The sequence below is a fragment of the Schistocerca cancellata genome, chromosome 5 (assembly GCF_023864275.1).
Source record: "Schistocerca cancellata isolate TAMUIC-IGC-003103 chromosome 5, iqSchCanc2.1, whole genome shotgun sequence".
Lineage (NCBI taxonomy): Eukaryota > Metazoa > Arthropoda > Insecta > Orthoptera > Acrididae > Schistocerca > Schistocerca cancellata.
In genome coordinates, this window is record NC_064630.1 from 572971748 (window position 1) to 572981620 (window position 9873).

The following is a 9873-nucleotide window of genomic DNA, read 5'->3' on the forward strand; positions in this document are numbered from 1 at the left end:
ACGCACCAATCTCACTACAACAGCTCTGGCAGTAGCACACTTTAATGGATATAGTTTTACATATTTTGTAAACACGTCAAAGAATCCAACAATGAATTTGACTCCTCCTCTTGATCGTGGGAGAGGGCCGCAGATATCACACGCAATTAACGCCCTTGGCTTTTGTGGAATAATTGAATGCAGAACATACTTACTACCTCTATTATCCGGTTTTGCCTTTTGACAGAGTAAACAGTTTTGTATGTTTTGGTGCACTTTTCTCCGAATATTCGGAAAATAACAGTATGCTCCTATTTTATTGGCACATTTAATTACACCAAAATGTCCCCATGATAAGTGGGTAAACGAAATTAATTTTTCCTCATATTCCTTCGGGATACATACACACCACCGTGGATTATTGTCCTTCCCACGTCTGAAGAATAATACTCCATTTACTAATTTATAATGATCTAAACTAGCCCTTGAATTTTGTTGTTCCTTTAGCTGAATTATCTTCTTCCATCGAGGGTCTTTTCGTTGTAAATTTCCCATATCTCTACAAAGATGTACATAATAAGTCTTGTAGATATTGTCCAGCAACAGTAATACTGGAAAATCCGAAGTATTTACTGATTCTATTTCCGGCGTTAAACCTTCTGGGGATCTTGACAGCGCATCCGCAATAATATTTTCTTTGCCAGACACATGAATAATTTTAAATTGGTACTGTTGTAGTGTCATTGTCCAACGTGACAGTCTAGGATGTAATAATTTACATGTTTGCAAAAAGGTTAGTGATTGATGGTCACAATACACAATCGTTTTCGAACCATATAAATAATAGTTAAACTTCTTGAATGCCCAGATAACCGCAAGTGCTTCAAGTTCTGTGGCCATATAGGCTCTTTCACAGGGCGATAACACTCGACTAGCAAATGCTATCGGACAGAATGTTGGTACCCCTTTTATTTTCCTTATTTGGAAGATACAAGCACCTAATCCAACATCCGATGAATCCGTGGACAGACAGAACTCACAATTCATATCAGGGTGATATACTAAGGATGCGTTAACGAGTTGGTCTTTAATGTCTCGAAAAGCTAGTTCACATTCTTCAGTCCATTGCCATGGCACATCCTTCCGTAGAAGCCGGTTTAATGCCTCAGAATTCATGGCTTGAGTCTTTATGAAACGACGGAAGAACGATGCCATACCTATAAATCCCTTCAGCTGTCTTTTATTCCGTGGTGATGGAAAATTTCGAATTGCACTTATCTTCTTTTCGGTAGGCAGGATACCTTTCGCATCTATCATATGTTCTAAGAACTTAATTTGTGGTAAAGCAAAATGAGACTTTTGTAAGTTTACTGTAATTCCGGTTTTCTTGAAAACAGCAAAAATCCTTTCCAAAATATGCATATGCTCTTCCCATGTTTTCGTGGCTATTAATAAGTCGTCAACAAACACAGTTATACGACTACGTAATTCTGGTCCAAGAACATAATCCAACGCTGAAATAAATATTCCGGCACTAATATTAAGTCCAAACGGGACAACTCTAAATTGGTAACTTCTCCCATCATAGATAAATGCGGTATATTTCCTAGATTCTTCATCCATTTGGACCTGCCAGTACGAACTTCTCAAATCAACACTAGTTAAGTACCAAACATCCTGGAAATTTTGAATTTATTCATCTATATTTTCCGGATGAGTTTTTACAGGTACTATTATTTTATTAATCTCTCTCGCATCCAGAACTAATCTAACGTTACCTCCAGGTTTTGGGATGACTAAGAGCGGAGAACAATATGGACTAGTTGATGGCTCAATCAAGTTCCATTCTAATATTCTATTTATCTCCCTTTGAACAGATTGTTTTAAACGCCAGGAGATCGGATAGTGCGTGTAACAGTAAGTCTGATGTGGCTTCACTTGTAGGTGACAAATATACCCTTTAATAATTCCTGGTTTTTCATCAAAAATCTCTTCATATGCCTCTAACAAATAATGAAGCTGCTGCCTTTGTTCTCCGGTAAGCTGATTTGATTCACTAGCATTTATCATTGTTGTTTGGTTAAAGTCCTCCTGTTGTATCAAATCCTTTGAAAGCTCCTTCCAACGACCGTTTGTAGTGTCAATTAATTGAATTATGGCACCGCGACAATATTTCTCATGCACCGTTCCCTTTCTATTTAAATCCAGTGCTATCTCTTCTCCATTTAATCTAAATTAACTATTCCTTCCGAAAAATCAATCTGACAATCGTACTCCTGCATACTCCCAATACCAAGAATACAGTCCACTAATAACTTCTCCACTACAAGGAATGTGCATTGTATTGCTACATTTCCCATTTTCATCTCTAATTGTGTTTGTATTTTGACATTGGGAGAGCATGCTCCAACATCTCCGATGATTTTGCAGTTCTGTACTGGCAAAATTGGTACCTTCTTCATCCTAATAATTCTCCGAAAAAGAGCGCCTGAGATGACATTGGCGGAAGCGGCGGTGTCTAATACCACATTCGTTGGAACTTCCTCTATTTCAACAAATACTTCCGATACCGGAACACTCGATCCGTCATTATGACACATTATTAAATCCTTTGTTAACTCTTCAGTTAACAGCTCACCATCATTATATCTTAACAATTGTAATTTTTCTGTTTCGCCCCTAACAGATCCCCTGACCGCTCCTCCGGGGCACGATGTGGTCATGTTTAGTTTGACTGATTGTTGGTCCGATTGGTATTTGTCTCTTCAGCTACTTCAGTGATTATCGGTTGTTGTGGTGAATTCCGTCCATGTTGTCTTGCTTGATTCGTGTAATTATTGTTGTTGTTCTGCTGGTGTTGGTAGAACTGTCCTGTGTTGCCATACATTGGATTATATCGATTAAAATTCCTATTGTTCCTAAAATAGCCCCTCGCTGCACCATTACTAAAGTTTCCATTATGGTAATAATTATTGTGTGCATTTTGTCCATTTCTAAGTCTCCTCGGAGAGTGTAGTTGGTTATGATTATTGTTACTGCTACCATTACTGCCATTCCCATTCGCATTGCATCTCGCATTCGCTTCTATTACTCTTCTTTGATATGACATTTCTCTTGCCCTTTTATTGTCCTCTTCAATTATATCAATATGATCAACCGTAGTCATAAATGAGTCTATATCCTTATCATTTATATATAACAGTTGATTCCTTATACTGGTGGGTAGTCTGGACTTGAGTATCCTAAGTATATCCGGCAAAGGAATCGGTACATCCCAATACAAAGATTTATTAATGTATTTCTCAAAATATCTCTTTAGAGATCCTCTAGAAAATGAGAAAGGCTCAGGATATAATACTTCTTGCCTAAGTCTTTCTTGTATTCCAGCAGACCAATGTTTTGCTAGAAAAGCCTGCTCAAATTCTTTGTAACATTTACAAGAAGATGTTTGTTCGGATACCCACAGTGCTCCTGATCCTAGTATATATCCAGATACAAAACTAATCTTTTGCCATTCTGTCCAAGATCGTGGAAATAGACCTCTGAAACTTCGAATAAAGACTACAGGATGAACATTCTTTTTGTCAGGGTTAAAGATTTGAAATTTTCTCTGTTTAATCATCTTTTCCTCAACGGTACTACGATTCCAAAAATCATCCTGTTTGTACTTTTCCCTGTGGCTATCCGTTATATCGAATCTAACTTGTGACGTTCCAGTTCTGTCTACATCGGATCTTGACGTGGACGGAATGTCACGCGCAAATTGAGAGTTTTGTTTCCTACTTCTCGCTGTTCCTAAATCCTGCTGCGAGAGATTTAGTGATCTTTCGATATTTTCTTTCCAACGCGAGAATTCATTGCCAAGTTGTTCACGAACTTCCTTTAACCCTTTGTTGAAAAAATTCTCCTCGGAACTCTCCGAAATCGACTGTAAAGCTACTTTCACAGTTTCTTCTATCGTTTCCGAAGGAAAATTTTGCCGCTCTAATTTCATTTCTGAAAACTTTCCCGCAAGTACATTCATTCTATGTTCCACTGTCTCCTGTTTTTCCTTCACTTCGTCAAATTGCTTCTTTAGATTATCTTGGGATTCTATAATTTCTGGTATCATAGCTACGGAACACTGTATGTCCTCTTGAGCTTGTATTACTTGAGGAAACAGTTCTACTTGTTTTTGTATCATGTCAATTTTGACGGATACATATTCGGTTAGTTCCGCTTTTAATTTACTATTGTTTTCTTGGTATTGTTGGCGGACGTGCTCAATTTGAGCAATCATATTCTGTTCGGTCTTTTCTGCCTGTTCTGTTATTTCCTGTGTCTGGGTAGTTAAACTCTGATCTAATTTGGTAAAGGTTGCTCTTAATTGATTTTGTAATTCTGTTTGATTTACGGCTAATTGATTTTGGAGGTCATTTTGTATAACGGATAAGTCTCGTTTTACCTCCGCTTGGCCTTTGGCTAATAGAGACAACTGTTGCATAATAACAACTAATGTGTCAACAACAGTCTGATCAGCTGTTGTATGACTGTTTTCTGAACCAGCGGGATTATTTATATTGCTACCGCTAGCCACAACAGTCTCAGAGTTGCTATCCGTGTCCTCTGCTTCTGCGCAAACAGCTGAAGGCTGTTGCACGTCTCGTTGCTGATTCAATGACATTTTAAATGCCGCTCTAGTTAATACCATTAAATAACTGTCAATATCAGGTTCTAATCATTAAATACAGTTTCAAATTTACTGTCGTAGACACACTTAACTTTCAAATTACTTCACAGATGGTATAAAGTTCAATGTCCAGATACGAAAATCACACAATATATAGTTCTACAATTTAACTACTATCTGGAAAAAAGTCCTCTCTAAATTTATTTCAAACTATTTTAACTACAGGATAAAAAATTAGATTTCTCTGGCCTTGTTCTGTAGTCTCGGTGTTGTCCAATAGTTGAAATCGTTTCTTGGTATCAGCAATCTTTTACTATGGGCACCGAATCTCTCTTCAGATTAGCTACCTCTCGTTCTCGTTGGTTTTCATGAAACAAAAAAATACATATATTATATAACAATCCAAGAGAGTCCTGTCACACTGTCGCCACTGTAATTTTTCCTCCTTATCTACGTAATTCTGTAGCTCTCAATTCGTTCGAGCAATCAGTCATTCATGATATGAAACACAGTCATAGCTCAGTCACTCAAAATGATTCTGAAATTTTACTTGTTAGAATGAAATCAGGCGATGATTCTTCTTCTCTGCAGGCTCGTGCTTTGCGGCAGTCTGCTAATCTGTACAAATAAAATGCCTCGTAATTTTGGGAGCGTTGTATAATCAGTCGGGAAACCTCAGATCAAGCGGATATTTGGCTTTGATGAAGTTTAACCTTCCGAAGAAGCAATGGAGCTCTTGGATTATTAAATGCAGGTTCGTATCCAGTCTTTCGGAAGTCCCTTCTGATTAACAACTACGCAATATATCGATAAATATCATTAATTCCAAATGTCACATACACACCTTTCTTTTGAAGGAGCAATATATATATACATTTCCTTTTTTAATCGTACAGTTCGTATCAGTTATCTTCTGTGATAAATCTCAATAATCAAATTACAATTCTTCCAAACCAAGCTCATGCTAATCGGCATGAAGACAATCTCGGAAACTTCCTTCTTTCTTTTCTTTCTTTCTTTCTTTCTTTCTTTCATTTTTTTTAACAACCACCAGAGAGAGTACTACAAAGAATAATTATGCGCTCATGGCATAGCTATTGTATGAAACTATTTTGCGCATGGATTCTGCGAGTATGAAGATAGAAAATTTGTAAACGTCATTCAAGGGTAGAATTGTATCAGAATAATTCATCGAATATAAAGAGATATTGCAAATTCTGACAGGAGGTTTCAGAAGGCGACCACTTATAAATTCTGTTAAGGCTCTCAGGTCTTTGTAAAGTCTGGCTATTTCAACATCAGTGCTTTAAAAAAGTGTGTTCACCACTTGGAACTTGTGTGCTATTGGCTTGATATAAATGATATATAACGGGTTTTTAAGGTCACTATACATGCTGTACAACATATCTGCCATGTAACACTGTTCATTTCCTCTGGCAACTCGAAAGGAAAGTTTTAATTCATTCCACTATTCCAAAATGTGACATAAGATGGCTCAATGGAGATCCATCTAGTGTGTATAGTTGAGGAATATTTTATAGACCCTGACCCACAGTTTATGGTTTTATATAAATCTTTGTAATCTAGTTACCACTTCAATGAGTGACTAAACCATTTATATATTTCCCAAACTAGAAAATCAATATTCCTGGATAACCACTCTTCCAAGGCATACAACATAGCTAATTGTAAGAAATGGGAGAAACAGTGTATTAATATTAAGCTTCAGTTACTGATCTCATTTTTAAGTAATTGCTAGACGCTGTTGTTTGTTCTTGTCATAACAAAGGCATTGTCTGTACCAATGCCAATTAATTTTTTGATGTTAAAGTTTAATCTGGACAATTTTAGCTGGACAAATAGTGAGTATTGTGACGAATACAGGGATTAGTGACCACAAGGCAGTTGCTACTAGGATGAATACCGTAACACCTACAACCATAAAAAAGAAACGCGAAGTATATCTATTTAAAAAAAGCTGATAAAAATGCTCTTAACGCCTTTTTAAGAGATCTGATCATGTAAGTGTAGAAAAGCTGTGGAATGTTTTCAAAGAGATAGTATAGACAGCAATTGAGAGATACACTACTGGCCATTAAAATTTCTACACCAACAAGAAATGCAGATGATAAACGGAAATTCATTGGACAAATATATTATACTAGAACTGACATGTGATTACATTTTCACGCAAATTGGGTGCATAGATCCTGAGGAATCAATACCCAGAACACTACCTCTGGCTGTAATAACGGCTTTGATAAGCCTGGGCATTGAGTCAAACAGAGCTTGGATGGAGTGTACAGGTACAGCTTCCCATGCAGCTTCAACACGATACCACAGTTCATCAACAGTAGTGACTGGCGTATTGTGACGAGTCAGTCGCTCGGCCATCATTGGCCAGACGTTTTCAATTAGTGAGATATCTGGAGAATGTGCTGGCCAGGGCAGCAGTCGAACATTTTCTGTATCCAGTAAGGCCCGTACAGGACCTGCAACATGCGGTCGTACATTATCCTGCTGAAATGTAGGGTTTCGCAGGCATCGAATGAAGGGTAGAGCCACGGGTCTTAACACATCTGAAATGTAACGTCCACTGTTCAAAGTGCCGTCAATGCGAACAAGAGGTGACCGAGACGTGTGGCACCCCATACCATCACGCCGGGTGATACGCGAGTATGACGATGACGAATACACGCTTCCAATGTGCGCTCACCGCGATGTCGCCAAACACAGATGCGACCATCACGATGCTGTAAACAGAACCTGGATTCATCCGAAAAAATAACGTTTTACCATTCGTGCACTCAGGTTCGTCGTTGAGTACACCATCGCAGGCGCACCTGCCTGTGATGCAGCGTCAAGGGTAACTGCAGCCATGGTCTCCGAGCTGATAGTCCATGCTGCTGCAAACGTCGTCGAACTGTTCGTGCACATGGTTGTTGTCTTGCAAACGTCCCCATGTGTTGACTCAGTGATCGAGACGTGGCTGCACGATCCGTTACAGCCATGCGGATAAGCTGCCTTTTATCTCGACTGCTGGTGATACGAGGCCATTGGGATCCAGCACGGCGTTCCGTATTGCCCTCCTGAACCCACCAATTCCATATTCTGCTAACAGTCATTGGATCTCGACCAACGCGAGCAGCAATGTAGCGATATGATAAACCGCAATCGCGATAGACAGAAATCCGACCTTTATAAAAGTCCGAAACGTGATGGTAAGCATTTCTGCTCCTTACATGAGGCATCACAACAACGTTTCACCAGGCAACGCCGGTCAACTGCTGTTTGTGTATGGGAAATAGGTTGGAAACTTTCCTCGTGTCAGCACGTTGTAGGTGTCGCCACCGGCGCCAACCTTGTGTGAATGCTCTGAAAATCTAATCATTTGCATATCACAAAATCTTATTCCTGTCGGTTAAATTTCGCGTCTGTATCACGACATGTTCGTGGTTTAGCAATTTTAATGGCCAGTAGTGTAAAATATTGGTTAATAAATTAGCCACATCCTTTTAATAAACAGACAAAAATAACTTCAGTGTTCTTCAAGATAATTCAGCAATTAAGAAGATTCCTGGGAATTGTGAACTGTCAATGACACCTATTGGGAGTGAAAGATACTCTGTCAGGCAATGACACCACAAGCCAACGTCCTCTGCACTGGATACCTGAGATGCAGTGTATCTTCAAAAAAGTAAAAGCAAACTTACAGAAAGCAATGCTGTTCTCTCACCCAGTCTAAGATGCACCATTAGCTGTAGTGGCAGATGCTAGCCAGTAGGCTATCGGCACAGCTCTCCACCAGTTCGTCGGAAAGAGTTGGAAGATCTTGGGTTTTTTCCTTCTGTAAGTCCACGAAGGCTCAGAAGAAGTGGATCGCATATGACAGAGAGCTGTCAGCCATGTACAAAGCTGTGTGGCGCTTCAACCCTTATGTTGAAGCTAAACCATTTGTAATTTATATGGACCACAGACCAGTCACATCTGATTTTAGTACGCTCAAGGATAGCTGTTCTCCACGACAGTTTCGTCAGCTAGAATTTATAGGCTAGTTTACAACAAAAATAAGGCGTGTAAAAAGGGCAGAAAACAAGGTAACAGATTTCTTTATCGAGAAGTGGAGCCATCTTGTGTGCCATTAATTACAGTACTCAGTGGAGAGCAAGCTATGTATACTAAACTGCAATAATATTTACAGAGCAGTTCGACCACTCTGTAGCTTAAGCAAGTGCAGTTATTAGTTGGTGAATACTTTACTTGGGCTGATATTTCCAGACCCAATCCCAGACCTTTTGTCCCTGAAACACCATGTAAAACCGTTTTTGACATATCCAGAACCTCTCGCCCAGCCTAGTACAAAAGCAAGCATTAAGCTGATGATGGAGAGGTTTGTGTGGCCCAATAGAAGAAAGTTGGTTAAGTTGATAAAGAGTCTACAACCTCATATTTTTAATTTCTCCAATAATTCTACAGATGGTGCTACATGCATTATGATATTGCTTCCTTAACGCGCTCTGCAGGTATGTCTGTTGAATTAGAACCACGTGGTCATTTTGTTTTGTTGTGAAGAGGGGCTTGGAAGTGGATAATGTTTTTGTAACAATTTTTCCGAGAGTTTAATAAGCCCCATATAAGTAATACTTTTATTTTAATGAATATTAGATGACCCCTCTTAAGCCTTACAAGTTTACAGATGCTTTAATGAAATTATTCCTCTAAGATTTTGGGTGTGTTTAAGTCTGTATCCAAAACGTCGACTGCTGTTAAGATGGTGAATTAGCAGAGGGTAAGATGACGAATTCATCGTCTTATTTGTCTCTTTCTATTGTCATGCTTCTAATTCCTATGTTATTGTATAGTCATGTCAGTTAGATTACAGGCTACATAATAAACAATGGGGAAAGTGTATATAAGTAAGACAGATCGAAAGAAATGGGACAAGGAGTCAATTAAAAAGGCAATGCAGCAATTAATAAATGGAAATATTATTAATACTGCCGCTAGTAAGTTCAGCCTCCCTGAAGCTATGTCACGTGGCTAAGTAAAAAAATATACTGATGAAGCTACCATTGCTTCTATTCACATTTAAATGAATTTGGAAATCTCATTTAAAATTAACATTTTATCTATTTATTTTTCATTTAAAGCAAAACTAAAATAGAGTCTCTGTCATTCAATTTTTCTAAAATCTCATTGAGGACCTAATAATTCACACTGATTAT